A 19,028-nucleotide genomic window follows, 5' to 3' on the forward strand; every position below is an offset into this window, starting at 1 on the left:
ACAATTCATTTTCTCCATAAACAACGTGAAACGTGTTTAGTACAAATAGTTTTCAGAGCAGTTATAATGAGACACGTTTTAGGATAAAGAATGTTTTTGACTCACAATCTGGTTGCTCCCTTTTGTTCCTACCCAAGTTTGCCTTGTTCCTGCCACAGCACAAAGAACCTTTACAATGACTCACTCACTATGTCTGCACAGCATTCAACCAGATTATTAGTGCCCTGGTAACTTTAATTACTGATCAACATTTTGGTGTGATAAAATAATAATAGCTACCGTTATTGGACAAGGACTTACACATACATGATCTTAAATCCTCAAACACCCTCGCCAGGAGGAGTTAGTATCCCTTCTACATATGGAAAGATAATTTGCTCAAGGTCACAGAGAGTCAGAATGTGAACCCAGGTCTGTCACGCTGAGAAGCCTGTGCCCGTTTCACCTTTCCATACTGCCACTACTTGCCTGATGTCTTCAGGAGAATTTTTTTCTTTTTTGAGATATGATTGACAAAAAAGATCATATTAGTTTCAGGTATACAGCATAGTGACTTAATATTTGTATTTACTGCAAAGTGGTCACCACCATACGTCAAGTGAAAAAAAAAGTCTAGTAGACCTCCATCGGGGTTCCAAGGTGGTACAGTGGTAAAGAATCTGCCTGCTAAGCAGGAGATGCGGGTTCGATCCCTGGATTGGGAAGATCCCCTGGAGAAGGAGATGGCAACCTACTCTAATATTCTTGCCTGGGAAATTCCACGGATAGAGGAGCCTTGCGGGCTAAGTCCATGGGATCACAAAAAAGAGTTGGACATGACTTAGCGACTAAGACAAAAACAACAACAGCAACAAGAAGACATCCATCACCATGCATGCGTGGCAAGTTGCTTCATTTGTGTCTGACTCTATAGACTATAGCCTGCCAGGCTCCTCTGTCTGTGGGATTCTCCAGGCAGGAATACTGGAGTGAGTTGCTGTGTCCTCCTCCAGGGGATCTTCCTGGCTCAGAGATCGAACCTGCATCTCTTAAGTCTGTTGCATTAGCAGGCGGGTTCTTTACCACTGATGCCACCTAGGAAGCCCATCCATCACCATACATAGGTACAATTTTTTTTTTCTTGTGAGAAGAACTTTTTTTTTTTTTTTAAATAAAAAAAAATATTACCGGTGCCCCCTCCCCCTGAGGGCCACTTCCTTTAATCACGGGTCACCTTGGAGTTCGCAGGAGTCAGAAAAGAGGAGGGCAGTGCAGATCCCGACAAACCTACTGGGAGTCTCCCAGGATTGACATCAGGGATGGAACAGGGTACTGCAGGGACCACACGGTTCTGGAGGGCGGGGGTTGGACTCCTCAGTCCTCACTCATAAATGTCAGAAGAACTTTTTAAGATCTATTCTTGTAGCAACTTTCAAATATACATACAGTAGTGGTTACTATCAGAGAAGGCAATGGCACCCCACTCCAGTACTCTTGCCTGGAAAATCCCATGGACAGAGAAGCCTGGTAGGCTACAGTCCATGAGGTTGCTAAGAGTCGGACACGACTGAGCCACTTCACTTTGACTTTTCACTTTCATGTATTGGAGAAGGATATGGCAACCCACTCCAGTGTTCTTGCCTGGAGAGTCCCAGGGACGGGGGAGCCTGGTGGGTTGCTGTCTGTGGGTCGCACAGAGTCGGACATGACTGAAGTGACTTAGCAGCAGCAGCAGTGGTTCCTATAGTCTCCATCATGTATTCTATATCCCCTGGACTTATTGTATAACTGGAAATTTGTACTTTTTGACGGATTTCACCTGTGTTCCCCCAGCCCCCACTTGACCTCTGCCAACCACCAGTCTCTTCTCTATATTTATGAGCTTGGTTTCTATTCTCTGTATTTATGAGCTTGGTTTTTTCCAATTTTTTAGATTTCAGATATAATTGAAATCATATTGTATTTATTTTTCTCCATCTGACTTATTTCACTTAGCATAATGCTGTCAAGCTCCATCAGTGTTGTCAAAATGGCAGGATTGCTTTCTTTTTTATAGTTGAATAATATTCCATTGTGAGTGTGTGAACTTTCTTTATCCATTCATCCATCAATGGACACTTGGGTTAGTTCCATATCTTGGCTATTGTAAACAGTGCTGCATTGAACATAGGTACAGATATCTTTTTGAGTTAGTGTTTTCATTGTTTTTCAGATACTTGCCCAGAAGTGGAATTGCTGGGTCACGAGGTAATTCTATTTTTAATTTTCTGAGGAACCCCTGTACTGTTGTGCATAGTGGCTGTACCGATTTACATTCCCACTAACAGTGCATGAAGGTTTCCTTTTCTCCACATCCTCGACAGCCCTTGTTATCTCTCGTCTTTTTGTTAATTAGCCATTCTGATAGGTGTTGAGGTGATATCTCATTGTGGTTTTGACTTGCATTTCCCTGATAAGTAGTGATGTTGACCACATTTTCATGTACTCATCAGTCATTTATATATTGTCTTTGGAAAACTGTCTATATAAACGTTTAGCCCATTTAAAAGTTGGATTGTTTGTTTTTTTGCTGTTGAATTACGATTTTTTGTGCATTTTGGATATTAAGCACTTATCAGGTATATGGTTTGCAAATATTTTCTCCTGTTCCTCGGACTGCTTTTTCTCTTGATGGCTTCCTTTGCTGTGCAGGAGAATTTATGACAGTAGGATAAGTTCCCTTTAACTAGTACTTACATTTTATCACTTAAAAAAAAAAACAAAACAGACAAAAAACAAGGAAAATTTATAGTGCCTGGAAAGCTAGAGAAATTAAGTCTTTGGAGCCTTTTGCTCTTACTAGTTCCTACCGGCTACACAGCAGCAAAGAAATAAAAGCAACAATACCTTGAAATTAAGACTGCCTCCTTCCTTGGTCAAGATAGTAGAGCAGACATTTGCAAAAAGCAAATAGGCTCTGAATGATTTCTGATGAATCAGTTACCATTCACCATTCATTAGCAATACCATTAAAAACAACCAGTGTTGTTGAGGTTCTTCGTATGTTGCAAGGGACTTGTGTCTGAGGCGTAGGGTGCCTTTAAGTTGCCCCTGGAGTGATAGATGCCACATTTGAAGGTAGAGTAATAGAAATAGGCTCAGGCAACAGGCAATGCAGTAGACAACAATTCTGAATCTGGTTTCCTAACTCACTTTCTGTCCCGACTGCTTGGTTGCCAACTCAGCTTGGCTTCTGGGTTATTGCTTTCAGGAGCCTCCCAGGGTCCTCATGGGATCACGCAGGCCTGTGGCCCTGCCTCTGGACTGTGATCCTGGATCCTTAGTGTAGCATCATCCCTCATCCGTTCCTCCTGGTTTGGACCCCTGCCCAACCTGTACACAGAAGGGGCAGCCCTCCATTTGAATATCTGATTTGGTTTCTGCACGGAGTTCATTCTCGTTTATGACTTGGTAAGCTGTGAACTTTAGCACTGTTTGGGATGATCCAGAGGTAGTTAAATCATCTACTAATAAAAATCTTTTTATTTTAACTTGTTGGTACAATTGTGGGCCCAGCTTATAAACATTGTGTCTGGGTACAAGTTTCCCATGAGTCAGCCTTCACTCTTCACCCCAGATACCCACACATTTTATGCTTCTGTGAACAACAACAAAAAAAACACTTCTCTTTTCTCGTGGAGCAGAGGAAGTGGATTTGGAGAAACAAGAATGAGATTGGAGACTATTGTGTCAAGTGGGAACCTTCCTTCCTTAGAGAAGGAGTTAGTGACTAACTTTGGACAAGGGTGGGGCTGTGTGGTGAGGACTGAACAGGGTTTCTAGCAGGATGCTCTCTTTTGGTGTCTGTGCTGGGAATGGAGGCCTATTGGTCCTGAGCAAGGTGGGAGTGAGGGGGACTGCTGGAGCCCTGAGACCTTGGTGGGCACTGGGGGCTGCCTGGATTACAAATTTGAGCATGAAGCAGCAGGTAGCATCCTGGAGCATGAAGGACAGTGTCATAGGTCTCATATCAGCACCTCTGCTCACAAACTGTAAGACATTTTCCTCTGTTTTACCTCTCCATATATAATAACATCACCACAATCATAACACGTTGGTAACATTTATGGAGCATTTTACTTTGTACCAGAGACTTTTTTGAAGTGCTTTATGTGGATGATCTCCTTTCTACCATTTGTGGTTGATAAAACCATCACCCCTCCTTTCCTGATGAAGAAATATAAATCGAAAGTAAAGTGAAAGTGAAGTCGCTCAGTCGTGTCCGACTCTTTGTGACCCTATGGACTGTAGCCTACCAGGCTCCTCCATCCATGGGATTTTCCAGGCAAGAGTCCTGGAGTGGGGTGCCATCGCCTTCTCCAGAGGATCTTCCCGACCCAGGGACCGAACCCCTGTCTCCTGCATTGTAGGCAGACGCTTTCCCGTCTGAGCTACCAGGAAAATATAAAGGTTAAGTATAATGCCCAAGGTCACATAACTAGTGCAGCAGGATGTAAGCTACGTAAAAGCGTGTAAGCACGTGGAACGCTGTTCTCTGCTCCCATTACCTAAAATGTGGGACTAGTTTGGAAAACTAGTTTCACTCTTGGCTAAGGAGTTGTTGATGCAATCTCGAAGGCTGCAGAGAGGCCTTATCTGGAGTTCAAGTGCCCACTGTGGCCCACATGGAGTCTTGAGTAGCATTCCAGGTTCTCCTTAGTCAGTAGCTCTTTCCATCTTTGCCTCCTGCTCCTTCTGCTCAAGTTCTGACCAGAACAAACTTTGTTCATGCTTCTGGGTGCCTTGATCCTTCTAGCTTCTTAGTTCGTTTTGCCTAGGCCTCTTTTCTTCACAACATTAAAATCTTTCTTATTTTTCAAATCCCAATGCAAATGCTGCTCTTTCACCAAGCATTCATTCATTCAATTTATTAAGTACCTAAAATATGTGAAGACTCTCATCTAGGCCTAGTTCACTGGCTCAGGAGTAATCCTGAGATCATGATTGTAATGATAATGTAGTAATACAATCAGCAATGGTAGCCAACACATGTAGGATTTATCGTGTGTCAGGGCTGTGTTGTGCTTTATTCATATATACTTATTTATTATATAATACTCGCCATATTGTCTTATGTTCTATTTATAGGCATGTCTTGGTTTTCTGATAAGATTCTGGAGTCCATGTATCCCAGCTCTCACTCCTTCTTCCTTTTGCTGCATAGCTGTATCTAGGACACACCTAGATATAGATGCCTAGGATAGTGACTTGGACATAGTGTGAATTAAATTGCATTGGAGATGAATTTGATGTATATCCATATTCATCTGCATCCACACACCACCTTAATCCCCTCATAGAGATTTCCAATGTCTCTTGAAATGTCAGAAGACCCAGCTTACAGTTTCTGGGCCTGCATTCTTGCCTTTTAATATTTTGTTAGAGCTAGCAAACCAGAGTGGTTTTGGTTGGGGCGCCTGCTGTCCAGTTTCCCCCAGTTCCTACTACTCTGTAATGCCTGTACCAAGCCCTGTAGCACTGGATTTTTGACTCTTGTGAAGCTAAAGGAGAATTTAGATTCCAGCTACAGGTTGGCCCCCTCAGGGTAGAAAGAGTGGCAGCCATTATAAATGTAGACATGTAGGCTCTCTATTGGAGAAGGAAATGGCAACCCACTCCAGTGTTCTTGCCTGGAAAATCCCAGGGACGGAGCAGCCTGGTGGGCTGCTGTCTATGGGGTCGCACAGAGTTGGACACGACTGAAGCGACTTAGCAGCAGCAGCAGCAGCAGCAGCAGCAGGCTCTCTATTCTGTTACTGTTCCACCAGCAGGATCTTTGTTTCAGAAAGATGGCTCATTTTTGAGCACCAGTTTGGCAGGGGCTGGGCTGTGTTTGAGTGATGCAAAGAGTCATTTGAAGCTCTGATGCTGTGACACATGCCAGATGACTTTAACAGCGTTCCCATCACATGGCCTTGGCACAAGATGGAAAAATACCACGACGAACCTGACAGTAACAAAGCTCTGACAAGAGGCTGTGGAGGGGGAGTTGAGCTCTAAAGAGCTTCTCAGCACGTCTGCACTGGGGGTGGAAGCCCGTCAGCCCTCCCAGAAAAATGACATCTTTTTGATGTTTGACAATGAGTCACTGAAGATGCTGCTGTTTTTCCTTGGCATTCATGGCATTCACAGATATGTGGCCTAAGCCATACTGGGCTGTGCTTCTTTCCAAGCCTCATTCATTTATTCAACAAATGCGGAGTTCCTACAATAGTACCAGGCTTGCGCTAAAGGCTTTGGGCATAGCAGTGAATAAGGAGAACAGTAAATGAGTGTACAAATAAACAAAATGGATGATTCTAGTGATAAATGCTGTGAAGGGAATAAAAAAAGTGATGTGACAGAGAATACTGCGGGGTGGGTGTCAGGCTGCCTTGGAGAGGGTGTGCAGGGAAGGCCTGAGGAGGGGGCATTTGGAGATTGAGATGACAGTTCCCCTGGCAGAGGGTAAGTACAAATGGGAATGAGATGAGGAGGAACTTGGCATTGTTTGAGGAACAGAGAGGAAGCCAGTATGGTTAGAACTGTGCTATGCGGAGCACCAGTCTGCCGCAAGATAAGGAACTTGCACCAGATTGTAAGCCTGTGCACCATTTCCTTCTCAAGAAAAGACTTACTATACTAAAAAAAAAAAGTCAACTACAGTGAAGAACATGCTTATTAACATAGTTAATTTAAAATTTGGATCGGGTTTTTTTTTTCTGTGGTATCTCATTGCAACAGGCAACAAAAAAAATACTCAGACTAAGACCACTCCATGGACTCTGCTTTGTCACCGGTCTGGAGTGTAGTGAGAGAGTGGGGCAGGATGGGAGGGTGTGGTTATAGAGGTGGGCAGAGCCACATCTGGCCCAGGTGGACAAGCAGAGAATAATTCTTTGCTAAAATCCAGTAAAATGTAGGTTAAAAAAAAAAAAAGTCAAGAGACTCTTTCAGATAGTTAATCAGAATTTCAGGATTTGCAATATTCCTTAAAGAACAACCCAGCTCTATTGAGGTGGGGCTGGAAAAGTCATCCATTAGCTGACTCAGGAATTCAGGTACTTGCTTATGCACACCAGCTTCAGACTGTGTAGATCAGAATCACATCTCAGTAGACGCGTAGAGCATGATCCAGATACGTGTTCATTCTGCAAATGCCAAGAGTCAGAGGCTGAGATTGAAGACCGTTGGGCCACAGGCATGTTTTGTTTGGTCTATGTAACTGTTGTGGTTGTTTAGCTGCTCAGTTGTGTCCAACTGTTCTGCGACCCCATGGACTGTGGCCCGCCAGGCTCCTCTGTCCATGGAATTCTCCAGGCAAGAATACTGGAGTGGGTTGCCATTCCCTTCTCCAGGGGATCTTCCTGACCCAGGGATTGAACCCATGTCTTCTGCTTGGCAGGCGGATTCTTTACCACTGAGCCACCTTGGAAGCCCAATCTATATAATAGTATTGGGTAAAAAATAGAATTAACTGACAACATTAAAAAAAAACCTTGAGTATCTTGCAGAGCTGAGCTTGTACTCCCACAAGGAAGACCCTTAGAAGGGGACTGGGCTTACCCAGTGCCCGTCACCCCTTCATCTTCTATGTGACTTGTATATTAATAGTGGATAATGTTATAGTAACAAATGGCTGAAGAATCTCAGAGGCTGACTAAAAAGGTTTATTTCTGACTCACACTGCATGCCCACTGTGGGTCGACCGAGGTTCTGCCCCACATCATCTTCACTCTAGCACCAGGTCAGGGAGCAGTGACTCTGCGGAGCGCCACTGGCATTGAGGTAGGAGGAAAGGGAGGATGAAGAGAAGTACACGCCTACCCACGTGGCCTTGAATAGGTTAAGGTTTCTCAGGCTTTTCCTTAGATACTCTTTATTTACTTGCTTTCAGCCCCACCTTGCAAGGCCCACCGACTGTGGTAGCTGTGCCTCCAGGCTGTGAGGCAGCTCCAGCTCTGCTCGTCACTGTGCTCGGGTGCTGACTCCAGTGGGTGGAGTGTGTGTGTGCCCAGACTGAGCCATCAGTGCATCTCACAGCATCACTGGAGTCTGGTGAGACAACTATAAAGAACAATAAGTGAGGCCTGTGCAGCTGCACCCTGCTCTGCCCTTGGGACTGTGGAAAACACAGTCCTTGTTCTTGAAGTGCAGGGTGTTCAGAGGAACAACCAAGGATGTAGACTTGAATGCTGGGTGCTCGTGGGGTGCTCATTTAGTTCACCAGAGCTGCCGGGGTAAGTTGGCATCAGCAGGGGAGGCTTTGTGAGGAGGTCAGAATTAGGAGGGACTTACCCACAGACGGAGGAGCCTGGTAGGCTACGGTCCATGGGGTCGCAAAGAGTCGGACACGACTGAGCGACTTCACTTCACTTTCACTTTAACATATGGAAGGTGAAGAACACCAAGCACGCATTTTAAGTTTCAACTGTCTTCACCTAAATCTAGAATCTTTGGAAGCAAGACAGCTTGTATTATCTTGTGGAGTTGTTTAAATGCCTTTGAAATGTTTTAAAGTTTTCTAATGAAATTGACACTTCTGTTAGGCTTCGGTTTCCCCTCACTGTGAAGAGCAGGTGTTCTTTGGAAGCATGGGAGCTACCTCAGAAGCATGGGTGGTTCCTCTGCTTCCTTCATGGCTTGCCTTGTTCTCCAGCACATAGTGCTGAGGACAGGCTGTAGCAGTTTTGTTTCCACAAGTCATTCCAGGGTTTCCTGTCCTTAAGAGCCCTAGATTTAGATTTCATGGAGAAGCTGTTTATGTCCTCCTCATTCTGAAGGCAGTGGGCAGGAAATTGATGTATCCTGTCCCCAGGAAAGCACTTGAAAAGTGGCAGGTGGCGAATACATGTTGTTGAATGAGATGGATGGATGGATCTGGAGAGCCTCATGATTCATTTTCCTCTTCCCAGTCACTCATTCCTTGATTCCATCTTCTTATTGGCCCCAAAAGAGGCAGGATAAAAATGAGGTAGATGTTTGGCTTGCTGTAGAGAAGGAAGAATTTAAACAGGATCGCATCAGTTCACCTTCTTGAATAAGTAGATTGAGTCTGAGAAGCCACAGGGAAAGGAAGGACTGTGCTGAACAGTAAAACACAAGCTTGTCCAAAGGCAGAGGGGTGTTTCTGCTCTGCGGGGTTATTGTCCGCAGGCATTTCAGAAACAGCACTGCCATCTCTTCGGAATTTTAAAAAGAGGACCAACTCCACTTTTCATCTACTAGCTCCTGATATTGAAAAGATCTTGGCTTCCCCCCACCCCCCCAAGCTTTTTGTGGTCCAAACAAAACATTGCTGTAGGCTAGATTTGGTCCAGAACTTTCTTGAGTGTCATCTCTGGACCTCTGGTCTTTTACAAGCCTAATACTCAACAACATGGGGGTGGAAATCTTGAGGGAGTCAGACTTCTAAACATTTTTGTTTTAAAGAGAGGAGACTCGGCTGACTTTTTTCATAGAGATGATGGCTCATGATGGGTTCTCCACTCTCTCGAGTGGTTTCCAGTGGCCTGTCAGTGATGAACATGGGGACTATAGCCCAGGGCCATGGGAAAGATGCTTGATTCAGCAGTGTGACTGATATGCTGTTTGCTTATGAGCTAAAACCCAGTTATTTAAGAGTTTGTGACTAACATGGGGATTATGCAACTGGACAGGGCTGCTGCGGGACGGTGACACAGTCAGTCCATGTTAGGATCAACAACAGTTCTTTCCTTTGATTCACCAGTTGCTTGTGCCTGTAAAGAAAGTGGGGCACGAGGTTGTTCCCAGAGTAACACTTCCCATTTACTATTCTTTGCCTTCTGGCATCTGTTGATCGGCTCATTTATATACTCAAGGCATGTTTATTGAGCACCTCTCTACGAGGTGTCAGGCAGGATCCTAGGTTCTGTGGATACAGCAGAGAACAAAACAAAGCCCCTCCCTTCAGACTGTGTGCAGTGTGGTGTGAGGACCTCGTGGTGTGCCTCACAGGCTGGAACTCTTGAAAAGCTGCCAAGTCATCATTCCCTCCCAGCGGTCAGAATTACACCCTTGCCTGAGTTAGATGTTGGGAGAAAGGTGACAGTTGAGGATGGCAGGAAAAATTAGGTAAGGAGATCACTTGTTTTTCTGGGATGTCAGCAAGATGTTCCAAAGTGGTCCTGGGAAAAAGTCTAATAGTTCTTGCTTCTGGGGTACCTCCTGTGGCCTAGTGGTTCCTCTCACTCCTTTAGAACCATCTGAGGATATTCATCTCTACTGTGCTTTGGAACTCCTTTGGAATCGGCAAGGAGTCTGAGGATGTCCTTTGCAAATGCACCCCTCAGGGTGTTTATTCCTTAACTCAGGAAGCACCAAGGAATAAAGAATAAAATTTCTTCATCTAGTTGTCCCTACTATTCATAACTATCAGTCATCGAGTGTGGCAGCTATAATGATGAATTTCTTTTTGCTCTGTGTTGAACTGTCTGCTTTTAATTGTTTAAGAAGTGAAAGCTATTGGGCCTGTTACTAAGAATGCTCATCAGAGTCCACTGTTTTATTTTTTATTTTGTATTTATGCATGGTTAGCCAGATAACATTTTGTCTCTGTTATTGAAAGAACTCAAATCCCAACGCTGGAAATATTTACTTCTGGACTGTTGGATCATTAATTCATGAGAGAGAAGCAAGGCCATGTGACTTGGAAACCACATACCTTTTAATGTGCCAGGGCCTCTTTAACAAATGAAGAATACCCAGAGTCATCCAGATAGGAGGTTAGCATTTAGATCACTGGCTTCTTCAGAGACTCACAGGATGAGTTATCTTCCCTGTGAGTTTTATTTCTGGGCTGCTCACATATCCCTGTCGTACAGCCGAACATGACCTGATACTCATGATAATAATAAAGGCAAGCAAACACCTTTTGTTTGTTTGTTTGTTTATTTGCCCTGGAAAAAAAACATGTCTTGATGGGACCCTAGGATGATACCAAAATGAATATGATGGAACATCAGGATGCCAAGGCAGAATTTCTTAATAGAAGGCTGGCTCCTTACGTGTTCAGTAGATCCCTCTTAGAAATGGTGAAATAACCCTGCACAGTATAGTGTGCCATAACTTGGCAATACAATAATATACATTTAAATTTAAGAAACTCAGGGATTTGGTAGGAATATAAAATTGAAAAACACAGCAAATATCAGGAATCTATCAGTCACAGTTCATTTTTCTTTTACAGCAATATAAATCAAGGAAAAGCTAAAATACATTTTTATAAGCCAGCAGGCTGAAGACTGTATATGACGTATGCCCGCATTCAATCCATGCATACATATATAAATATATACATAGACACATATATATGCAAGTAAAATCTTGATTATCCTACTTTGGATACTTCTTTTTTTGAGTAAATTTATGAACTTCTGCTTGACCTGAAGTTTAGCCCATCACATGTCTCTAAAGTCAAGTTTTCAGGTATACAAACATAATGTAACAGCCATTTAATACGCAGATAAGTACACTTCATTGGATTTCTAGTTTAGGGTAAATATCTGTCAAGGACTGTGAGTCAGAAATTCATAACACTTAAATGGGAAGCTAGGATACTTTGGTTTTACAAAGATAGGCTTTGGGGGCAAGTTTCAGGGGTCTTGGTTTGCTCATGGTAGATGATTTTGGTGCAGGGGTAAGTGTGCCAAATAAATACCTTTTTATTTGGGATACTATGCAAATGCAGTCTGGCCTCAATCTTTATGCACAGTGATTCCCGATACATGTGTTCTGCATTTATATTGAAACCCAATTGGGAACAACATCCCCTTTGGCAATAATCCTAAGTAACAGGCAGCCTGTGACACTGCTGAATGGCTCTAAGCACCCACTGAATATTTATACAGGGACTATTACTATCAAAGATAGTATCTACTCATAAAGTAGTTATGAGCACTGAGTTAATGAAGGCAACATACTTATCTGGCATATCGTGAGTGTCCCAGTTTTAGCAATGATGACCCTAGTTGCTGCTACCACCACTACTGTATGCCAGGCTCTGGACTAGGATACGAATTAAAGCAGCCATGGTCTCTGCCCTTGTTGAGCTTGTCATGCAGCATCTGATCACAGACTCCAGCTCCTATGAGGCCAGTCAGGGCTCGTGGCCTAAGAAGCAGGGCTGGGACTGTGGTTCCTGGAGACCACAGGCCTGGCTGGAGAGGGCAGGGGCAGCAGCTTGCTGCAATGAGGCCTGTGGTTACAAATCATGCTTTTCCAGAGAAGTTAGAAATTTGGGTGAAATCGCCGAGCTTACAAGTACTGACAGTGGATGTCAACTTTAAAACAATTGCTTTACGGGCTACAAGCCTATGGTGTAGGGATGGTTCCTGGAGGTGCTCTTTTACAACTTCTGGATGTGTCAGCTGTTAACAGCTGTTAATTCTCCACATTTTGGGGGCAGCTCAAACCAGATGTGGGCAAAGATTGCTTGTCAGGCGTCTAATTTTTGGCTTCTCCGTGAAATGCACAGAACTTGTGTTAAGTTGGGAGTTGGCAGGACACGACTGAACCCTGGGGACTGTCGCTTCAGTGATCAGAGGCAGAAGCACAAGGGAAGCTGGTGAAGAGGACAACTGTGGCCGCGTGACAAGGAGTTAAGGTAGTTTACCTTTTGTCAGAGAACACAAGGACACTTTAGAGCACAGATAGGTGAAGAGTTTAACACAATTTATTTTTGCTTTAAATAATCGACTAGGTCATCCAGTGTATGGTTTTTCATACATATGTCATTAGAGCTATGTGTCAATGAATGCTGATTTTATATGAATATAATCAACAAATTAAAGGATTTCACCAAAACCCAAATAAAAATGCCCTTTAAAACACAGCAGCCTTATTAACCTAGTATGACATGGCGAGAATGGTTACAAGTGATTGGCTTACTGAAAGGTGTCTACATCTTATAGCCAGTACACGAAACAGGAGTAATTTTACAGCGTGCTGCCATTCTACTAGCTAAGAATTCTGTTCAGTCCATTTAAAACACCCCTGACGGGGGCCTCTTTTGAGCACCATCCACCTCTAAAGCGGCAAGCATTACCCTTTTAAGCACTAAGAGCACCCCCCTCCCCCTTAAAGCAACTACTGTATAGGTTTTTTTTTTTTTTTCATTTTTAGATCATTTCATTGAAAAATTGGCAAGAGCAACAAATATTAGATGAAGGGCTTTGTGTTTACAGATAAAATCTTCTGTGTTGCAGTATACTGTAGTGTTTGCAAAATTGGAAAAGATTTAATCAAAATAAGGTGATACACATGCATCAAAATATTAGTATTCTGAAGAAAAATTTTTTTTCACAGAACTACAGAATTCCTCATTTGGGGAATTATTTAAATTTGCAGCAGATTTTAAAGATTTGTTGTTTTTTTTTTAAATCAAGCTAGCAGTTTTGCATATACAAACATTATAATTGCTAATGTACAAGAATCAGTGAAGATCCCCCCACCCATTAACCCTCCTCCCTTACTTCTAGGGTGAAGTCACTTGAGACCCCTATTATGTTAAATGCATTTGCAATATTCTGTTTGTGTTCTAAGAGGCAGTGCCTTATCAACATTTATTCTATTTTTCTGTTAGAATTTATACAGTGTTATTATTTACAGCAAAACTATAGATGTTTTAAAAAAGAAACAAATAGTGTTTATACCCTGACAGTTTGGGTCCAAGAAAAATAAGGCGAGCTGTTGTGGATTTAGTAATTTTAGTGTTTCTCCGTGATTTGATCATTCCATCTCCTTCTCTTTCTGTCCCTTCTGGCGGCAGAAATTTCTTCCTTTTATAAATGACACCAAATTACTTGAGATAAACTGTTAACAGCATGGCTTCTTGTATATACACTGCATTGCTAATTGCATACGTGCCAATCCTGGGAATGAAAGTGAATTTCCATGCTCTGTAAATTGGCTCATGCTAAATTAAAATGTGGGTGGTTTTTTTTTCCTTTTTCTTTTTGCGTTAAAAAAAAAAATCATGCCATTAATGTGTGGAAGCGGCAAACACATACACCCTTCTCTGTAAATTTTTACTTCCTGCTGACAACTTCCATGAATTTCTCAATACTGGCAGTAAAAACACATGATCCTGTGGAAAGAGAAACAATAGGTGTTGAGTTTAGCTTTCTTTCCCTTGCTACCCACCCCCCCTTTTTAAAGAAGTTGCTGAAGTCTCCCTTGCCATTCAACAGAAAAGCCTCAGAGAATGGGGGCCCTCGACTTCCTAATGGAGTGGTTTAACATGCTTTTGACTGAGGTGATTTGCTAGATGTGTCAGAGGACAAAGCCCTGAGGTGTGCTGGAAAGCTTTTAGGAGGCAGTGACCTTCTCTGGGTGACCCTGGACCCTCCACAGAACATTACTTTCTGTATTAGGGGTTTCGGGGATTGAGTTAGAAAGACCCTCTTCTGGTTCTGTCTCTGTTGCTCAGATCACTCATCAGGTACTGGGGAAAGCCATTTGCAGACCTCTGGACCTTGGTCTTATCTGTGAAATACAGAGGCTGAGAGTAGTGCTCTGAGATTTCCACCAAAATGTATGGGGTTTTTAAGGGCACACAGGACCAGGGATACAGTCAGGATGGAGGTCCTGAATCATGCCTGTTTGTTTTATGCTAAGTCTCTTCTCCAACAAAATGCTACCTTTCATAAAGGGAGAACAGTCTCATTACTTTGGTTACTATGAAATTGCTTTTCCATATGCAAATTCAAATTCATGACTATTTTATGCCATTGCAAAGAATATATTTTTTTTCTCCTGCCTCACATCAGTCATTATAGGATAGATTAATTTTACTTGAGATTTTTTATGGAGGCTCCACTGAGAACATCTTGTCCTATCTGATTATACCTGCATCAATGTTTTATAACCAGTCTTAATACATCAAAATAAATTAACCTCCTTTGCCAGAGGTGTTCATACTCCTATGCAGAATTGTTCTTGGTAGGAACGCCTCCTCCACAACACAAAATTCTTCCTGCAAACGTCCGTTCCTCCTGCTCGGTGTGAGAAGGTGACACTGAGTGCCTGCCTGAGAACAAGACATAGCCCCTAGAGAAAAGGCGAGTCAGGCAAGGCGAATTTTGGGAACAACCCTATTCGTTCACATGCCACAGATGATTTCTGCTGGTTCAGGAGAACCTTTAGAATTCTGCTTCTGTTGGTGTTTAAGATTGCTCTCAGTGACCCTGAGGTTGTTTACGTACCCCAGACAAGTCTCTTTGCCTTTAGATGGAATATCCTGGGGTTCTGCAAACATCTTAGTGCAGTACTTCCTCTGTCTGCCCCACTATGGTTCTGCCTTCCTTTTTTGTATTAAAAGCCTACTGACCTCCCTGCCCCAGGTCACTAATGCTTGGAGCCAAGAACATCAAAGTGTCAGTTCCTTCTGGGGTGATTTGAACACCTGCCCCACACCCATGACTCTGCAGTAGTTCCAGAGAAGGAAAGTGAGTCATCTGAGCAGGCCGTGTCCCAGAGAGCGTGCACATTAGAGTAAGAAGATCAGGATTTTCTCACCTCTGCTTTTACTGTCTATTCCTAATCTTCCAGGCACCAGGCTTCTTAGATGGCTCTATGATAATGCTACTCCCGTGATCTCACTTCGTTTTCTTAGGGAAACCTCTCAGCAATTTTCTTCTAATTGAACACTGCCCCCCTCAACTTTTTACAGCTTAACTGATACAGAATTTATATACCATATAATTTATCTATTGTAAATATAGGTTAATAATAAATGTATATAGCTATGTGATCATCACTACAACCCAGTTCAGCTCTGTTTGGCCTCATCTTCCAAAAACCAATCCAGCTTCCCACTTAATCTTGCAGTAAGAAGCAAGGTCTTTCTCTTATCACCTCAATGCAAGCAAACATTATCTTGCTAGAAATAGTGGATACGTTTCTATAATTTAAAAAAATCTATTACTTACACCTATTTATACCCAGGTATAATGTGAATGATTGTTTAAAAAGTAGAGTGTTACTTCCCCTTTTATAGCTATCTTGTTCTTGGTCACACAGTCAGGGTGTCTAGGCCCCAACCACATGGGGTGTAAGAATGTTATTCATTGGGCAAAAGCGTACGCCAAGGACACTGTTACACAAAAAGCATAAGCATCTTGGCAGAGTGGCTCTGGGTTCTTACACAATAGTGACAGTCTGTATAAACTGTGATGAGATCGCCATCTGATGGAAAGGTGCAAGAGCAGGCTCCCTCAAGATGACATTTCGGAAAGAGAATTTGAGTCATCTTCTGTGTCTGGGTTTAAATAATGGACCTGAGTTTGAGGCATTTGCATTTAGAAATCTGTCTTTGGGTTTTCATACTTTTCAAACCCCAGTGTAGTGGAAAACAACTCAGAAAACCAATCATTTTATTTAGTTATTTCAGTATACATTTGTTAAGAAATTTAAAATGTCAAAAAAGAACTATTCATTGGATTTTCAAGGCAGTTTATATTTCACAGATGAATGTACTTTCTTCATCACATTTTCAAGTCAGGAATATATATGTAGGTTAAAATCAACCTTTCCTTTATAGATTCATGTAATAGTGGTACTTAACCCCTAGTGCCTAGCTAAAAACAAACTAAAAGCACATCGCACACACACACAACCCTTACACCTTTGGTTAAAACCAACTTTCCCTTTATAGGTTCATGTAATAGTGGTACTTAACCACTGCTGCTGCTAAGTCGCTTCAGCCGTGTCCGACTCTGTGCGACCCCATAGATGGCAGCCCACCAGGCTCCCCCGTCCCTGGGATTTTCCAGGCAAGAACACTGGAGTGGGTTGCCATTTCCTTCTCCAGTGCATGAAAGTGAAAAGGGAAAGTGAAGTCGCTCAGTCGTGTCCGACTCTTAGTGACCCCATGGAGTGCAGCTTACCAGGGCTACTACTACTACGAAGTCACTTCAGTCGTGTCCGACTCTGTGCGACCCCATAGACGGTAGCCCACCAGGCTCCCCCGTCCCTGGGATTCTCCAGGCAAGAGCACTGGAGTGGGTTGCCATCTAGTGCCTAGCTAAAAACAAACTAAAAGCACATCACACACACATAACCCTTACACCTTTGGTTAAAACCAACTTTTCCTTTATAGGTTCATGTAATAGTGGTACTTAACCACTAGTGCCTAGCTAAAAACAAACTAACAGCAACATCACACATTCACACACACACACACACCCACGGCCCTTACAAATTGAGCTCTCTGCAGAGTGGTACTTAACCGCTAGTACCTAACTAAAAACAAACTAACAGCAACATCACACACACACCCACACACACACCCACACCCACACACCCACCCACCCCCTTACACCTTTAGCTCTCTGCAGTTCAGCCCAATAAATCTTTTCATGCTTACTGCCCGTACTCTCCACTGAAAATCACTGTTTAACAATCTCCACTGGTTCTCAAACTTGGATACACATTAGAGTTATCTGGGGAGATTTAAAAAAAATCCCAGTATCCAGGCCATATCCCACATCAGCTGGGTGGCGCACAGCATAAAAACTTAAAAAAAAAGACAAACAACCCGTAGATGATTCCAGTGTTCCACCCAGATTAAGAGACAGTAATATGTTCTGAAGCAGTGCTTCCCACGACTTAAACTGCATACCTATCACCCAGGGATCTTCTAAAGTGGATTCTGATCGGGTAGGTCAGGGTGAACCAGGAGTTTCTGCATTTCTAATAAGACTCCTGGATGATGCTGATACTGCTGGTCCACAGATCACACTTGGAAGATCTAGAGAATCTAGACTACATGCCAGTCATCATCCCAGTTGGTTTCCAATTTCCTTTTCTTTGCTAATGATTTTGTATCCACCTATAATCCCCTGCTGCCATCTTCATTTATCTCTAACTCCTCTTTACCCTCTAAGTGTGTTTCAAATGCCATCTTCTTGAAACTCTGGGCTATCTTCTCCCTAGTGAGACCCACCTTTGCAGGCTAACTCTTATTCATTTAAAGACTGAGCTCTGTTACGCCTTAAAGAAAGCCTTTTCTGATATGCCTTCCCTATAGCTCACTGATAACAGAGAATTTGTTGTTCTAGTTCTTCTCTTCCTAACCCACTTCTCTCTTCCATTCCCTTCTCTTTTTCTCTCTCGTTAAGGAAGTCATGAGGCTAAGAACATTTTTTCCTAAGCGTTAATTCTAATTACTTTATGTAATGCTAATTGTGTAATTTAAAAATAATTCCCAGTTTATGTAGATTTGTTCTTCAACTAATACCAATAAGTGAGACTTAATTTTTTTTTTCTCTTCTAGTGACTTCTGATTAAAAAATATCTGAGGTAACAGGGCCAGTTTTAAAAAAAGAAATTATTGGTAAAGTATTGATGTACATGTTGGCAGTGGAAGAAAAATACAGTGCTCGTTTTATAGTTAACTTAGTAGGGCAACTAACTAAATATTGTCGTCATTATTAAATGTTTATGATGTGCCAGGCACTGCTCTAAGGGGGATTAGCTTGTTTAATCCTAATAACCATGAGGTACTATTTCTTCCATTTTACAAATAAGGAAGCAGAGCCACAGGGCTATTATACTGGCAGTGCATTTAGTGTGTGGGAGAGCCAGAACTGGAAGTCAAGCTACCTGGCTATTGAGCCCTGCTTTTAGACAATTAGGGATTTTTTTTTAAAGGGTAAGAAAGATGAAAAGAAATGCTACATAAAAGCATTATCTACTCCAGATGAATTCTGGAAAATATTCTGGAGGATAGAGTCCTGAATTTGGGGTGAAACAATTCAAAGCAGAGTTCTGATTTCCTGGAAGCAGAATCAGGAAGCCGGAGTTAAAATCCGTTTCTGTCATTAACTACAACCTCATCGATTCTGCTGTCTGTATTAAAGAGGAATGAGAATACCTATTCTACTGGTTTCCCAGGGATACCATGAGAAACAAGTGATACAAAATAACAAAGTGTTCTGAAGTACAAACCAATGTGACACAGGGAGGATTTGAGTGATGCTGCTGTTCCGACCTCTCCCACTGCTGATTCT

At 42.6% G+C, this 19,028-nt stretch overlaps 1 protein-coding gene and 1 long non-coding RNA gene across 9 annotated transcripts in view; one reads left to right on the forward strand and one right to left on the reverse strand.

Moving 5' to 3' along the window:
* LOC113885340 overlaps positions 1-19,028 on the forward strand; it is a 146,797-nt gene that overhangs the window by 88,201 nt on the left and 39,568 nt on the right. The window lies entirely within an intron of this gene.
* The window catches only part of ANK3 (ankyrin 3), a 375,167-nt gene continuing 368,808 nt past the window's right edge, over positions 12,670-19,028 (reverse strand). For 5 of the 7 annotated variants that reach the window (XM_027530607.1, XM_027530609.1, XM_027530610.1 and 2 more), the window contains one exon: positions 12,670-14,104. The gene's annotated coding sequence lies outside the window, so the exon portion shown is untranslated. The remainder of the gene's footprint in view (positions 14,105-19,028) is intronic. The other 2 variants (XM_027530611.1, XM_027530613.1) reach the window with 1 other exon arrangement.

The sequence above is a fragment of the Bos indicus x Bos taurus genome, chromosome 28 (assembly GCF_003369695.1).
Source record: "Bos indicus x Bos taurus breed Angus x Brahman F1 hybrid chromosome 28, Bos_hybrid_MaternalHap_v2.0, whole genome shotgun sequence".
Lineage (NCBI taxonomy): Eukaryota > Metazoa > Chordata > Mammalia > Artiodactyla > Bovidae > Bos > Bos indicus x Bos taurus.